Source organism: Crinia signifera, unplaced genomic scaffold, assembly GCF_055691185.1.
Source record: "Crinia signifera unplaced genomic scaffold, ASM5569118v1 HAP2_SCAFFOLD_135, whole genome shotgun sequence".
Classification (NCBI taxonomy): Eukaryota; Metazoa; Chordata; class Amphibia; order Anura; family Myobatrachidae; genus Crinia; species Crinia signifera.
Genome location: NW_028142028.1, coordinates 146,689 through 164,366, shown reverse-complemented (window position 1 = coordinate 164,366; position 17,678 = coordinate 146,689). Strand labels below are relative to the sequence as shown.

General features: G+C 46.5%; 1 long non-coding RNA gene across 1 annotated transcript in view; it reads right to left on the bottom strand.

Moving 5' to 3' along the window:
* The window catches only part of LOC146053272 (uncharacterized), a 38,448-nt gene extending 21,414 nt beyond the window's left edge, over nt 1-17,034 (bottom strand). Inside the window, exons 1-2 of the long non-coding RNA XR_014467710.1 lie at nt 16,910-17,034; nt 9,074-12,535 (exon numbers count right to left, since the gene is read on the bottom strand). This is a non-coding gene — a long non-coding RNA (uncharacterized LOC146053272). The remainder of the gene's footprint in view (nt 1-9,073; nt 12,536-16,909) is intronic.
* Nucleotides 17,035-17,678: the final 644 nt, after the last annotated feature.

Sequence of the window (17,678 nt, the reverse complement as noted above, 5' to 3'; positions counted from 1 at the left end):
TCATTCACAGGTTCCAGCTTTCACCCTCCAGGCACATAGCTGCATATGGACAAGTTATTCGCCGGATCCAGTTTCCACATCCCAATCAAGTGTGATAGGGTACAATGGTGTGAAAGTGATGTATGGGGCCTATATATTATCACTTCATTTCTACCAATGTAGGTGAAAATGATAATTTTCACTTACTTTTATAGAAAATAAGTACCTCACAGTGGCTGGAACATCTCATACTGTTTTTGGCTTTCATCCCCCAACCATTACGCCGTGGCCAGAACATTTTCTGCGTCGGTTCCGGCTTTCACTCCCAGAAGCATCCCGTCGCGTCCAGAACATCTCATGCGTCAGTTCCAGCTTTCAGTTCCAAAAACACCTCGCCGCGGCCAGAATATCTCATCCATCGGTTCCGGCTTTACCCCCAAGCACCTTGCCAAGGCGGTGACATTTCATTCACAGGTTCCAGCTTTCACCCTCCAGGCACATAGCTGCATACTGTATGGACAAGTTATTCGCCAGATCCAGTTTCCACATCCCAATCAAGTGTGATAGGGTACAATGGTGTGAAAGTGATATATGGGGCCTATGTATTATCACTTCATTTCTGCCAATGTAGGTGAAAATGATAATTTTCACTTACTTTTGTAGAAAATAAGAACGTCACAGCGGCCGGAACATCTCATGCTCCGTTTTTTGCTTTCACCCCTCAACCATTACGCCGTGGCCGGAACATTTTCTGCGTCGGTTACGGCTTTCACTCCCAAAAGCATCCCGTCGCGTCCAGAACATCTCATGCGTCGGTTCTGGCTTTCACTCCTAAAAGCACCTCGTCGTGGCCAGAACATCTCATCCGTCGGTTCTGGCTTAACCCCCCAAGCACCTTGCCAAGTCGGGAACATTTCATTCACAGGTTCCAGCTTTTACCCTCCAGGCACATAGCCGTGTACGGAACAAATTATTCCCAGGTTCCGATTTTCACACCCCAATCGAATGTGAAAGGGTACAGCGGTGTGAAAGTAATATATGGGGCCTAGAAATGATCACATTTTTTTTACCAAAGAAGGTGGAAATAACAATTTTCACCTACTTTTGTAGAAAATAAGTACCTCACAGCAGCCGGTACATCTCATGCGCCGGTTTCGGCTTTCACCGCCAAACCACAACGCCGCTACTGGAACATTCCTTTCACCGGTTCCAGGTTTCACCCACAAAAGCACCTTGCCAAGGTGGGAACATTTCATTCACAGGTTCCAGCTTTCACCCTCCAGGCACATAGCTGCATATAGACAAGTTATTTGCCGGATCCAGTTTTCACATCCCAATCAAGTGTGATAGGGTACAGTGGTGTGAAAGTGGTTTATGGGGACTATATATTATCACTTCATTTCTACCAAAGTAGGTGAAATTTATCATTTTCACTTACTTTTGTAGAAAATAAGTACCACACAGCGTCCGAAACATCTCATGCTCCGTTTTTGGCTTTCACCCCCCAACCATCACGCCGCAGCCGGAACATTTTCTGCGTCGGTTCCAGCTTTCATTCCCAAAAGCATCTCGTCGCAGGCCAGAACATCTTATGCGTCGGTTCCGGCTTTCACTCCCAAAAGCATCCTGTCGCGTCCAGAACATCTCATCCGTCGGTTCTGGCTTTCACTCCCAAAAGCATCCCGTCGCGGCCAGAACATCTCATGCGTTGGTTCCAGCTTTCACTTCCAAAAGCACCTCGTCACGGCCAGAACATCTCATCCGTCGGTTCCGGCTTCAACCCCCAAGCACCTTGCTAAGTCAGGAACATTTCATCACAGGTTCCAGATTTTACCCTCCAGGCACATAGCTGCGTACAAGTTATTCCCAGATTCCGGTTTTCACACCCCAATCGAATGTGAAAGGGTACAGCGGTGTGAAAGTGGTATATGGGGTCTAAAAATTATCACTTTTTTTTACCAAAGGAGGTGAAAATAACAATTTTCACCTACTTTTGTAGAAAATAAGTACCTTGCAGCAGTCGGTACATCTCATGCGCCGGTTCCGGCTTTCACTGCCCAACCATCACGCCGGAACATTTCTTGTGCCGGTTCCAGGTTTCACCCACAAAAGCACCTTGCCAAGGCGGTGACATTTCATTCACAGGTTCCAGCTTTCACCCTCCAGGCACATAGCTGCATACTGTATGGACAAGTTATTCGCCAGATCCAGTTTCCACATCCCAATCAAGTGTGATAGGGTACAATGGTGTGAAAGTGATATATGGGGCCTATGTATTATCACTTCATTTCTGCCAATGTAGGTGAAAATGATAATTTTCACTTACTTTTGTAGAAAATAAGAACGTCACAGCGGCCGGAACATCTCATGCTCCGTTTTTTGCTTTCACCCCTCAACCATTACGCCGTGGCCGGAACATTTTCTGCGTCGGTTACGGCTTTCACTCCCAAAAGCATCCCGTCGCGTCCAGAACATCTCATGCGTCGGTTCTGGCTTTCACTCCTAAAAGCACCTCGTCGTGGCCAGAACATCTCATCCGTCGGTTCTGGCTTAACCCCCCAAGCACCTTGCCAAGTCGGGAACATTTCATTCACAGGTTCCAGCTTTTACCCTCCAGGCACATAGCCGTGTACGGAACAAATTATTCCCAGGTTCCGATTTTCACACCCCAATCGAATGTGAAAGGGTACAGCGGTGTGAAAGTAATATATGGGGCCTAGAAATGATCACATTTTTTTTACCAAAGAAGGTGGAAATAACAATTTTCACCTACTTTTGTAGAAAATAAGTACCTCACAGCAGCCGGTACATCTCATGCGCCGGTTTCGGCTTTCACCGCCAAACCACAACGCCGCTACTGGAACATTCCTTTCACCGGTTCCAGGTTTCACCCACAAAAGCACCTTGCCAAGGTGGGAACATTTCATTCACAGGTTCCAGCTTTCACCCTCCAGGCACATAGCTGCATATAGACAAGTTATTTGCCGGATCCAGTTTTCACATCCCAATCAAGTGTGATAGGGTACAGTGGTGTGAAAGTGGTTTATGGGGACTATATATTATCACTTCATTTCTACCAAAGTAGGTGAAATTTATCATTTTCACTTACTTTTGTAGAAAATAAGTACCACACAGCGTCCGAAACATCTCATGCTCCGTTTTTGGCTTTCACCCCCCAACCATCACGCGGCAGCCGGAACATTTTCTGCGTCGGTTCCAGCTTTCATTCCCAAAAGCATCTCGTTGCAGGCCAGAACATCTTATGCGTCGGTTCCGGCTTTCACTCCCAAAAGCATCCTGTCGCGTCCAGAACATCTCATGCGTTGGTTCTGGCTTTCACTCCCAAAAGCATCCCGTCGCGGCCAGAACATCTCATGCGTTGGTTCCAGCTTTCACTTCCAAAAGCACCTCGTCACGGCCAGAACATCTCATCCGTCGGTTCCGGCTTCAACCCCCAAGCACCTTGCTAAGTCAGGAACATTTCATCACAGGTTCCAGATTTTACCCTCCAGGCACATAGCTGCGTACAAGTTATTCCCAGATTCCGGTTTTCACACCCCAATCGAATGTGAAAGGGTACAGCGGTGTGAAAGTGGTATATGGGGTCTAAAAATTATCACTTTTTTTTACCAAAGGAGGTGAAAATAACAATTTTCACCTACTTTTGTAGAAAATAAGTACCTTGCAGCAGTCGGTACATCTCATGCGCCGGTTCCGGCTTTCACTGCCCAACCATCACGCCGGAACATTTCTTGTGCCGGTTCCAGGTTTCACCCACACAAGCACCTTGCCAAGGCGGTGACATTTCATTCACAGGTTCCAGCTTTCACCCTCCAGGCACATAGCTGCATATGGACAAGTTATTTGCCGGATCCAGTTTTCACATCCCAATCAAGTGTGATAGGGTACAGTGGTGTGAAAGTGGTTTATGGGGACTATATATTATCACTTCATTTCTACCAAAGTAGGTGAAATTGATCATTTTCACTTACTTTTGTAGAAAATAAGTACGTCACAGCGGCCGAAACATCTCATGCTCCGTTTTTGGCTTTCACCCCCCAACCATCACGCCGCAGCCGGAACATTTTCTGCGTCGGTTCCAGCTTTCATTCCCAAAAGCATCTCGTCGCAGGCCAGAACATCTCATGCGTCGGTTCTGGCTTTCACTCCCAAAAGCACCTCGTCGTGGCCAGAACATCTCATCCGTCCGTTCCGGCTTTACCCCCCAAGCACCTTGCCAAGGTGGGAACATTTCATTCACAGGTTCCAGCTTTTACCCTCCAGGCACATAGCCGCGTACATAACAAGCTATTCGCCGGTTCCGGTTTTCACACCCCAATCAAATGTGAAAGGGTACAGCGGTGTGAAAGTGGTATATGGGGCCTATAAATGATCACTTTTTTTGTTTACCAAAGTAGGTGAAAATTATTATTTTCACCTACTTTAGTAGAAAAAAGTATTACTGATATTCAATAAAAAAGCAATGCAGACAATATCACTGCTATCTCCCGCACTGATATCAGCCCTGATTTGGCTCGCTGTCTGCATAAAATAATATAAGGACCTCAATTCATCAAACTTTAAACATAATTTAAGGAAGACCATACATATTTGATAAATATACATGTATGCCAGGAAGATATTATCGCGCCTGCTTACCTGTTGTGGGTAGCTGCTCCTGCAATTTGACGTTTGGAATATGCTGTAGTAAAAATGATGTCACAGTACTCCAGAGACGTAGCTGGGTAAGTAGTTGACATCACAATTCATTCGTGGAGAAGGTCTACATGAAAAAAAGAAGGAGGCGCGATAATATGTTCATGACATACATGCATATTTATTAATAATGTGTCTCACATCGTAACACACATAAATGCAGTACTATACAGACAACACAAGTCATCCTTATCAGTTCCTGCCCCAGTGATTGCAAATACATGCTACAGCACATATTAGACCCTTAACTGTGGACCCGTTACTCAGTTTTACAAACTGAGCAGGTCCCCGGGTATGTGCTCTGCAGCAGCCAGTCTTGAGGAGCTGTCAGGGACTATCACCCCCCAAAGCACCTCACAGTGCCTGGAACATCTCATGCGCCAGTTTAGGCTTTCACCCGCCTTCAAGCCCATCGCAAAAGCATGACAATCTCATGCTCCGGATCTGGCACCTCTCCAAAGCACGTTAACGCGTCCGGAACATTTCATGCGCTGCTTCCGGCTTTCACCCCCAAACACCACGCCGCGGCCAGAACATTTATTGCGCCGGTTCCAACTTTCACCCCCAAAAGCACCTCGTCGCAGCCAGAATATCTCATACGTCGGTTCAGGCTTCAACCCCTCCCAAGCACCTTGCCAAGGTGGGAACATTTCATTCACAGGTTCCAGCTTTTACCCTCCAGGCACATAGCTGCATATGGACAAGTTATTCGCCAGATCCATTTTTCACACCCCAATCAAGTGTTATAACATTTCCTGCACCGGTTCCGGTTTTCACTCCCAAAAGCACCTCGTCGCGGGCCAGAACATCTCATGCGTCGGTTCCGGCTTTCACTCCCAAAAGATCCTCGTCACGGCCAAAACATCTCATGCGTCGGTTTCCGGCTTTCACACCCCAATCTAATGTGAAAGGGTACAGCGGTGTGAAAGTGGTATATGGGGCCTATAAATGATCACATTTTTTTTACCAAAGTAGGTGGAAATAACAATTTTCACCTACTTTTGTAGAAAATAAGTAACTCACACGCCGCGACCGGAACATTCCTTGCGTCGGTTCCGGCTTTCACTCCCAAAAGCACCTCGTCGCGTGCCAGAACATCTCATGCGTCGGTTCCGGCTTTCACTCCCAAAAGCATACCGTCGCGGCCAGAACATCTCATGCGTCGGTTCCAGCTTTCACTTCCAAAAGCACCTCGTCACGGCCAGAACATCTCATCCGTCGGTTCCGGCTTCAACCCCCAAGCACCTTGCTAAGTCAGGAACATTTCATCACAGGTTCCAGATTTTACCCTCCAGGCACATAGCTGCGTACAAGTTATTCCCAGATTCCGGTTTTCACACCCCAATCGAATGTGAAAGGGTACAGCGGTGTGAAAGTGGTATATGGGGTCTAAAAATTATCACTTTTCTTTTACCAAAGCAGGTGAAAATAACAATTTTCACCTACTTTTGTAGAAAATAAGTACCTTGCAGCAGTCGGTACATCTCATGCGCCGGTTCTGGCTTTCACTGCCCAACCATCACGCCGGAACATTTCTTGTGCCGGTTCCAGGTTTCACCCACAAAAGCACCTTGCCAAGGCGGTGACATTTCATTCTATATATTATCACTTCATTTCTACCAATGTAGGTGAAAATGATAATTTTCACTTACTTTTATAGAAAATAAGTACCTCACAGTGGCTGGAACATCTCATACTGTTTTTGGCTTTCATCCCCCAACCATAACGTCGTGGCCAGAACATTTTCTGCGTCGGTTCCGGCTTTCACTCCCAGAATGATCCCGTCGCGTCCAGAACATCTCATGCGTCGGTTCCAGCTTTCAGTTCCAAAAACACCTCGCCGCGGCCAGAACATCTCATCCGTCGGTTCCGGCTTTACCCCCTAGCACCTTGCCAAGGCGGTGACATTTAATTCACAGGTTCCAGCTTTCACCCTCCAGGCACATAGCTGCATACTGTATGGACAAGTTATTCGCCAGATCCAGTTTTCACATCCCAATCAAGTGTGATAGGGTACAATGGTGTGAAAGTGATATATGGGGCCTATATATTATCACTTCATTTCTGCCAATGTAGGTGAAAATGATAATTTTCACTTACTTTTGTAGAAAATAAGAACGTCACAGCGGCCGGAACATCTCATGCTCCGTTTTTGGCTTTCACCCCTCAACCATTACGCCGTGGCCGGAACATTTTCTGCGTCGGTTCCGGCTTTCACTCCCAAAAGCATCCCGTCGCGTCCAGAACATCTCATCCGTCGGTTCTGGCTTAACCCCCCAAGCACCTTGCCAAGTCGGGAACATTTCATTCACAGGTTCCAGCTTTTACCCTCCAGGCACATAGCCGTGTACGGAACAAATTATTCCCAGGTTCCGATTTTCACACCCCAATCGAATGTGAAAGGGTACAGCGGTGTGAAAGTAATATATGGGGCCTATAAATGATCACATTTTTTTTACCAAAGAAGGTGGAAATAACAATTTTCACCTACTTTTGTAGAAAATATATACCTCACAGCAGCCGGTACATCTCATGCGCCGGTTTTCGGCTTTCACCGCCAAACCACCACGCCGCTACTGGAACATTCCTTTCACCGGTTCCAGGTTTCACCCACAAAAGCACCTTGCCAAGGCAGTACCATTTCATTCACAGGTTCCAGCTTTCACCCTCCAGGCACATAGCTGCATATGGACAAGTTATTTGCCGGATCCAGTTTTCACATCTCAATCAAGTGTGATAGGGTACAGTGGTGTGAAAGTGGTTTATGGGGACTATATATTATCACTTCATTTCTACCAAAGTAGGTGAAATTTATCATTTTCACTAACTTTTGTAGAAAATAAGTACCACACAGCGGCCGAAACATCTCATGCTCCGTTTTTGGCTTTCACCCCCCAACCATCACGCCGCAGCCGGAACATTTTCTGCGTCGGTTCCAGCTTTCATTCCCAAAAGCATCTCGTCGCAGGCCAGAACATCTTATGCGTCGGTTCCGGCTTTCACTCCCAAAAGCATCCCGTCGCGTCCAGAACATCTCATGCGTCGGTTCTGGCTTTCACTCCCAAAAGCATTCCGTCGCGGCCAGAACATCTCATGCGTTGGTTCCAGCTTTCACTTCCAAAAGCACCTCGTCACGGCCAGAACATCTCATCCGTCGGTTCCGGCTTCAACCCCCAAGCACCTTGCTAAGTGAGGAACATTTCATCACAGGTTCCAGATTTTACCCTCCAGGCACATAGCTGCGTACAAGTTATTCCCAGATTCTGGTTTTCACACCCCAATCGAATGTGAAAGGGTACAGCGGTGTGAAAGTGGTATATGGGGTCTAAAAATTATCACTTTTTTTTACCAAAGGAGGTGAAAATAACAATTTTCACCTACTTTTGTAGAAAATAAGTACCTTGCAGCAGTCGGTACATCTCATTCGCCGGTTCCGGATTTTACTGCCCAACCATCACGCCGGAACATTTCTTGTGCCGGTTCCAGGTTTCACCCACAAAAGCACCTTGCCAAGGCGGTGACATTTCATTCACAGGTTCCAGCTTTCACCCTCCAGGCACATAGCTGCATATGGACAAGTTATTTGCCGGATCCAGTTTTCACATCCCAATCAAGTGTGATAGGGTACAGTGGTGTGAAAGTGGTTTATGGGGACTATATATTATCACTTCATTTCTACCAAAGTAGGTGAAATTGATCATTTTCACTTACTTTTGTAGAAAAAAAGTACGTCACAGCGGCAGAAACATCTCATGCTCCGTTTTTTGGCTTTCACCCCCCAACCATCACGTCGCAGCCGGAACATTTTCTGCGTCGGTTCCAGCTTTCATTCCCAAAAGCATCTCGTCGCAGGCCAGAACATCTCATGCGTCGGTTCTGGCTTTCACTCCCAAAAGCACCTCGTCGTGGCCAGAACATCTCATCCGTCGGTTCCGGCTTTACCCCCCAAGCACCTTGCCAAGGTGGGAACATTTCATTCACAGGTTCCAGCTTTTACCCTCCAGGCACATAGCCGCGTACATAACAAGCTATTCGCCGGTTCCGGATTTCACACCCCAATCAAATGTGAAAGGGTACAGCGGTGTGAAAGTGGTATATGGGGCCTATAAATTATCACTTTTTTTTTTACCAAAGTAGGTGAAAATTATTATTTTCACCTACTTTAGTAGAAAAAAGTATTACTGACATTCAATAAAAAAGCAATGCAGACAATATCACTGCTATCTCCCGCACTGATATCAGCCCTGATTTGGCTCGCTGTCTGCATAAAATAATATAAGGACCTCAATTCATCAAACTTTAAACATAATTTATAGAAGACCATACATATTTGATAAATATACATGTATGCCAGGAAGATATTATCGCGCCTGCTTACCTGTTGTGGGTAGCTGCTCCTGCAATTTGACGTTTGGAATATGCTGTAGTAAAAATGATGTCACAGTAGTCCAGAGACGTAGCTGGGTAAGTAGTTGACATCACAATTCATTCGTGGAGAAGGTCTACATGAAAAAAAGAAGAAGGAGGCGCGATAATATGTTCATGACATACATGCATATTTATTAATAATGTGTCTTACATCGTAACACACATAAATGCAGTACTATACAGACAACACAAGTCATCCTTATCAGTTCCTGCCCCAGTGATTGCAAATACATGCTACAGCACATATTAGACCCTTAACTGTGGACCCGTTACTCAGTTTTACAAACTGAGCAGGTCCCCGGGTATGTGCTCTGCAGCAGCCAGTCTTGAGGAGCTGTCAGGGACTATCACCCCCCAAAGCACCTCACAGTGCCTGGAACATCTCATGCGCCAGTTTAGGCTTTCACCCGCCTTCAAGCCCATCGCAAAAGCATGACAATCTCATGCTCCGGATCTGGCACCTCTCCAAAGCACCTCAACACGTCCGGAACATTTCATGCGCCGCTTCCGGCTTTCACCCCCAAATACCACGCCGCGGCCAGAACATTTATTGCGCCGGTTCCAACTTTCACCCCCAAAAGCACCTCGTCGCAGCCAGAATCTCTCATACGTCGGTTCAGGCTTCAACCCCTTCCAAGCACCTTGCCAAGGTGGGAACATTTCATTCACAGGTTCCAGCTTTTACCCTCCAGGCACATAGCTGCATATGGACAAGTTATTCGCCAGATCCAGTTTTCACACCCCAATCAAGTGTTATAACATTTCCTGCACCGGTTCCGGCTTTCACTCCCAAAAGCACCTCGTCGCAGGCCAGAACATCTCATGCGTCGGTTTCCGGCTTTCACACCTTAATCTAATGTGAAAGGGTACAGCGGTGTGAAAGTGGTATATGAGGCCTATAAATGATCACATTTTTTTTACCAAAGTAGGTGGAAATAACAATTTTCACCTACTTTTGTAGAAAATAAGTAACTCACACGCCGCGACCGGAACATTCCTTGCGTCGGTTCCGGCTTTCACTCCCAAAAGCACCTCGTCGCGTGCCAGAACATCTCATGCGTCGGTTCCGGCTTTCACTCCCAAAAGCATACCGTCGCGGCCAGAACATCTCATGCGTCGGTTCCAGTTTTCACTTCCAAAAGCACCTCGTCACGGCCAGAACATCTCATCCGTCGGTTCCGGCTTCAACCCCCAAGCACCTTGCTAAGTCAGGAACATTTCATCCCAGGTTCCAGATTTTACCCTCCAGGCACATAGCTGCGTACAAGTTATTCCCAGATTCCGGTTTTCACACCCCAATCGAATGTGAAAGGGTACAGCGGTGTAAAAGTGGTATATGGGGTCTAAAAATTATAACTTTTCTTTTACCAAAGCAGGTGAAAATTACAATTTTCACCTACTTTTGTAGAAAATAAGTACCTTGCAGCAGTCGGTACATCTCATGCGCCGGTTCTGGCTTTCACTGCCCAACCATCACGCCGGAACATTTCTTGTGCCGGTTCCAGGTTTCACCCACAAAAGCACCTTGCCAAGGCGGTGACATTTCATTCACAGGTTCCAGCTTTCACCCTCCAGGCACATAGCTGCATATGGACAAGTTATTCGCCGGATCCAGTTTCCACATCCCAATCAAGTGTGATAGGGTACAGTGGTGTGAAAGTGGTTTATGGGGACTATATATTATCACTTCATTTCTACAAAAGTAGGTGAAATGTATCAATTTCAATTACTTTTGTAGAAAATAAGTACCACACAGCGGCCGAAACATCTCATGCTCCGTTTTTGGCTTTCACCCCCCAACCATCACGCCGCAGCCGGAACATTTTCTGCGTCGGTTCCAGCTTTCATTCCCAAAAGCATCTCGTCGCAGGCCAGAACATCTCATGCGTCGGTTCTGGCTTTCACTCCCAAAAGCATCTCGTCGCAGGCCAGAACATCTTATGTGTCGGTTCCGGCTTTCACTCCCAAAAGCATCTCGTCGCAGGCCAGAACATCTTATGTGTCGGTTCCGGCTTTCACTCCCAAAAGCATCCCGTCGCGGCCAGAACATCTCATGCGTTGGTTCCAGCTTCAACCCCCAAGCACCTTGCTAAGTCAGGAACATTTAATCACAGGTTCCAGATTTTACCCTCCAGGCACATAGCTGCGTACAAGTTATTCCCAGATTCCGGTTTTCACACCCCAATCGAATGTGAAAGGGTACAGCGGTGTGAAAGTGGTATATGGGGTCTAAAAATTATCACTTTTTTTTACCAAAGGAGGTGAAAATAACAATTTTCACCTACTTTTGTAGAAAATAAGTACCTTGCAGCAGTCGGTACATCTCATGCGCCGGTTCCGGCTTTCACTGCCCAACCATCACGCCGGAACATTTCTTGTGCCGGTTCCAGGTTTCACCCACAAAAGCACCTTGCCAAGGCGGTGACATTTCATTCACAGGTTCCAGCTTTCACCCTCCAGGCACATAGCTGCATATGGACAAGTTATTTGCCGGATCCAGTTTTCACATCCCAATCAAGTGTGATAGGGTACAGTGGTGTGAAAGTGGTTTATGGGGACTATATATTATCACTTCATTTCTACCAAAGTAGGGTGAAATTGATCATTTTCACTTACTTTTGTAGAAAATAAGTACGTCACAGCGGCCGAAACATCTCATGCTCCGTTTTTGGCTTTCACCCCCCAACCATCACGCCGCAGCCGGAACATTTTCTGCGTCGGTTCCAGCTTTCATTCCCAAAAGCATCTCGTCGCAGGCCAGAACATCTCATGCGTCGGTTCTGGCTTTCACTCCCAAAAGCACCTCGTCGTGGCCAGAACATCTTATCCGTCGGTTCCGGCTTTACCCCCCAAGCACCTTGCCAAGGTGGGAACATTTCATTCACAGGTTCCAGCTTTTACCCTCCAGGCACATAGCCGCGTACATAACAAGCTATTCGCCGGTTCCGGTTTTCACACCCCAATCAAATGTGAAAGGGTACAGCGGTGTGAAAGTGGTATATGGGGCCTATAAATTATCACTTTTTTTTTTTTACCAAAGTAGGTGAAAATTATTATTTTCACCTACTTTAGTAGAAAAAAGTATTACTGACATTCAATAAAAAAGCAATGCAGACAATATCACTGCTATCTCCCGCACTGATATCAGCCCTGATTTGGCTCGCTGTCTGCATAAAATAATATAAGGACCTCAATTCATCAAACTTTAAACATAATTTAAGGAAGACCATACATATTTGATAAATATACATGTATGCCAGGAAGATATTATCGCGCCTGCTTACCTGTTGTGGGTAGCTGCTCCTGCAATTTGACGTTTGGAATATGCTGAAGTAAAAATTATGTCACAGTAGTCCAGAGACGTAGCTGGGTAAGAAGTTGACATCACAATTCATTCGTGGAGAAGGTCTACCTGAAAAAAAGAAGAAGGAGGCGCGATAATATGTTCATGACATACATGCATATTTATTAATAATGTGTCTTACATCGTAACACACATAAATGCAGTACTATACAGACAACACAAGTCATCCTTATCAGTTCCTGCCCCAGTGATTGCAAATACATGCTACAGCACATATTAGACCCTTAACTGTGGACCCGTTACTCAGTTTTACAAACTGAGCAGGTCCCCGGGTATGTGCTCTGCAGCAGCCAGTCTTGAGGAGCTGTCAGGGACTATCACCCCCCAAAGCAACTCACAGTGCCTGGAACATCTCATGCGCCAGTTTAGGCTTTCACCCGCCTTCAAGCCCATCGCAAAAGCATGACAATCTCATGCTCCGGATCTGGCACCTCTCCAAAGCACCTCAACGCGTCCGGAACATTTCATGCGCCACTTCCGGCTTTCACCCCTAAACACCACGCCGCGGCCAGAACATTTATTGCGCCTGTTCCAACTTTCACCCCCAAAAGCACCTCGTCGCAGCCAGAATATCTCATACGTCGGTTCAGGCTTCAACCCCTCCCAAGCACCTTGCCAAGGTGGGAACATTTCATTCACAGGTTCCAGCTTTTACCCTCCAGGCACATAGCTGCATATGGACAAGTTATTCGCCAGATCCAGTTTTCACACCCCAATCAAGTGTTATAACATTTCCTGCACCGGTTCCGGCTTTCACTCCCAAAAGCACCTCGTCGCAGGCCAGAACATCTCATGCGTCGGTTTCCGGCTTTCACACCTTAATCTAATGTGAAAGGGTACAGCGGTGTGAAAGTGGTATATGAGGCCTATAAATGATCACATTTTTTTTACCAAAGTAGGTGAAAATAACAATTTTCACCTACTTTTGTAGAAAATAAGTAACTCACACGCCGCGACCGGAACATTCCTTGCGTCGGTTCCGGCTTTCACTCCCAAAAGCACCTCGTCGCGTGCCAGAACATCTCATGCGTCGGTTCCGGCTTTCACTTCCAAAAGCACCTCGTCACGGCCAGAACATCTCATCCGTCGGTTCCGGCTTCAACCCCCAAGCACCTTGCTAAGTCAGGAACATTTCATCACAGGTTCCAGATTTTACCCTCCAGGCACATAGCTGCGTACAAGTTATTCCCAGATTCCGGTTTTCACACCCCAATCGAATGTGAAAGGGTACAGCGGTGTGAAAGTGGTATATGGGGTCCAAAAATTATCACTTTTCTTTTACCAAAGCAGGTGAAAATAACAATTTTCACCTACTTTTGTAGAAAATAAGTACCTTGCAGCAGTCGGTACATCTCATGCGCCCGTTCTGGCTTTCACTGCCCAACCATCACGCCGGAACATTTCTTGTGCCGGTTCCAGGTTTCACCCACAAAAGCACCTTGCCAAGGCGGTGACATTTCATTCACAGGTTCCAGCTTTCACCCTCCAGGCACATAGCTGCATATGGACAAGTTATTCGCCGGATCCAGTTTCCACATCCCAATCAAGTGTGATAGGGTACAATGGTGTGAAAGTGATGTATGGGGCCTATATATTATCACTTCATTTCTACCAATGTAGGTGAAAATGATAATTTTCACTTACTTTTATAGAAAATAAGTACCTCACAGTGGCTGGAACATCTCATACTGTTTTTGGCTTTCATCCCCCAACCATTACGCCGTGGCCAGAACATTTTCTGCGTCGGTTCCGGCTTTCACTCCCAGAAGCATCCCGTCGCGTCCAGAACATCTCATGCGTCAGTTCCAGCTTTCAGTTCCAAAAACACCTCGCCGCGGCCAGAATATCTCATCCATCGGTTCCGGCTTTACCCCCAAGCACCTTGCCAAGGCGGTGACATTTCATTCACAGGTTCCAGCTTTCACCCTCCAGGCACATAGCTGCATACTGTATGGACAAGTTATTCGCCGGATCCAGTTTCCACATCCCAATCAAATGTGATAGGGTACAATGGTGTGAAAGTGATATATGGGGCCTATATATTATCACTTCATTTCTGCCAATGTAGGTGAAAATGATAATTTTCACTTACTTTTGTAGAAAATAAGAACGTCACAGCGGCCGGAACATCTCATGCTCCGTTTTTGGCTTTCACCCCTCAACCATTACGCCGTGGCCGGAACATTTTCTGCGTCGGTTCCGGCTTTCACTCCCAAAAGCATCCCGTCGCGTCCAGAACATCTCATGCGTCGGTTCTGGCTTTCACTCCTAAAAGCACCTCGTCGTGGCCAGAACATCTCATCCGTCGGTTCTGGCTTAACCCCCCAAGCACCTTGCCAAGTCGGGAACATTTCATTCACAGGTTCCAGCTTTTACCCTCCAGGCACATAGCCGTGTACGGAACAAATTATTCCCAGGTTCCGATTTTCACACCCCAATCGAATGTGAAAGGGTACAGCGGTGTGAAAGTAATATATGGGGCCTATAAATGATCACATTAATTTTACCAAAGAAGGTGGAAATAACAATTTTCACCTACTTTTGTAGAAAATAAGTACCTCACAGCAGCCGGTACATCTCATGCGCCGGTTTCGGCTTTCACCGCCAAACCACCACGCCGCTACTGGAACATTCCTTTCACCGGTTCCAGGTTTCACCCACAAAAGCACCTTGCCAAGGCAGTACCATTTCATTCACAGGTTCCAGCTTTCACCCTCCAGGCACATAGCTGCATATGGACAAGTTATTTGCCGGATCCAGTTTTCACATCCCAATCAAGTGTGATAGGGTACAGTGGTGTGAAAGTGGTTTATGGGGACTATATATTATCACTTCATTTCTACCAAAGTAGGTGAAATTTATCATTTTCACTTACTTTTGTAGAAAATAAGTACCACACAGCGGCCGAAACATCTCATGCTCCGTTTTTGGCTTTCACCCCCCAACAATCACGCCGCAGCCGGAACATTTTCTGCGTCGGTTCCGGCTTTCATTCCCAAAAGCATCTCGTCGCAGGCCAGAACATCTTATGCGTCGGTTCCGGCTTTCACTCCCAAAAGCATCCCGTCGCGTCCAGAACATCTCATGCGTCGGTTCTGGCTTTCACTCCCAAAAGCATCCCGTCGCGGCCAGAACATCTCATGCGTTGGTTCCAGCTTTCACTTCCAAAAGCACCTCGTCACGGCCAGAACATCTCATCCGTCGGTTCCGGCTTCAACCCCCAAGCACCTTGCTAAGTCAGGAACATTTCATCACAGGTTCCAGATTTTACCCTCCAGGCACATAGCTGCGTACAAGTTATTCCCAGATTCCGGTTTTCACACCCCAATCGAATGTGAAAGGGTACAGCGGTGTGAAAGTGGTATATGGGGTCTAAAAATTATCACTTTTATTTACCAATGGAGGTGAAAATAACAATTTTCACCTACTTTTGTAGAAAATAAGTACCTTGCAGCAGTCGGTACATCTCATGCGCCGGTTCCGGCTTTCACTGCCCAACCATCACGCCGGAACATTTCTTGTGCCGGTTCCAGGTTTCACCCACAAAAGCACCTTGCCAAGGCGGTGACATTTCATTCACAGGTTCCAGCTTTCACCCTCCAGGCACATAGCTGCATATGGACAAGTTATTTGCCGGATCCAGTTTTCACATCCCAATCAAGTGTGATAGGGTACAGTGGTGTGAAAGTGGTTTATGGGGACTATATATTATCACTTCATTTCTACCAAAGTAGGTGAAATTGATCATTTTCACTTACTTTTGTAGAAAATAAGTACGTCACAGCGGCCGAAACATCTCATGCTCCGTTTTTGGCTTTCACCCCCCAACCATCACGCCGCAGCCGGAACATTTTCTGCGTCGGTTCCAGCTTTCATTCCCAAAAGCATCTCGTCGCAGGTCAGAACATCTCATGCGTCGGTTCTGGCTTTCACTCCCAAAAGCACCTCGTCGTGGCCAGAACATCTCATACGTCAGTTCCGGCTTTACCCCCCAAGCACCTTGCCAAGGTGGGAACATTTCATTCACAGGTTCCAGCTTTTACCCTCCAGGCACATAGCCGCGAACATAACAAGCTATTCGCCGGTTCCGGTTTTCACACCCCAATCAAATGTGAAAGGGTACAGCGGTGTGAAAGTGGTATATGGGGCCTATAAATTATCACTTTTTTTTTTTACCAAAGTAGGTGAAAATTATTATTTTCACCTACTTTAGTAGAAAAAAGTATTACTGACATTCAATAAAAAAGCAATGCAGACAATATCACTGCTATCTCCCGCACTATCAGCCCTGATTTGGCTCGCTGTCTGCATAAAATAATATAAGGACCTCAATTCATCAAACTTTAAACATAATTTACGGAAGACCATACATATTTGATAAATATACATGTATGCCAGGAAGATATTATCGCGCCTGCTTACCTGTTGTGGGTAGCTGCTCCTGCAATTTGACGTTTGGAATATGCTGTAGTAAAAATGATGTCACAGTAGTCCAGAGACGTAGCTGGGTAAGTAGTTGACATCACAATTCATTCATGGAGAAGGTCTACCTGAAAAAAGAAGAAGAAGGAGGCTTGATAATATGTTCATGACATACATGCATATTTATTAATAATGTGTCTTACATCGTAACACACATAAATGCAGTACTATACAGACAACACAAGTCATCCTTATCAGTTCCTGCCCCAGTGATTGCAAATACATGCTACAGCACATATAAGACCCTTAACTGTGGACCCGTTACTCAGTTTTACAAACTGAGCAGGTCGCCGGGTATGTGCTCTGCAGCAGCCAGTCTTGAGGAGCTGTCAGGGACTATCACCCCCCAAAGCACCTCACAGTGCCTGGAACATCTCATGCGCCAGTTTAGGCTTTCACCCGCCTTCAAGCCCATCGCAAAAGCATGACAATCTCATGCTCCGGATCTGGCACCTCTCCAAAGCACCTCAACACGTCCGGAACATTTCATGCGCCGCTTCCGGCTTTCACCCCCAAACACCACGCCGCGGCCAGAACATTTATTGCGCCGGTTCCAACTTTCACCCCCAAAAGCACCTCGTCGCAGCCAGAATATCTCATACGTCGGTTTAGGCTTCAACCCCTTCCAAGCACCTTGCCAAGGTGGGAACATTTCATTCACAGGTTCCAGCTTTTACCCTCCAGGCACATAGCTGCATATGGACAAGTT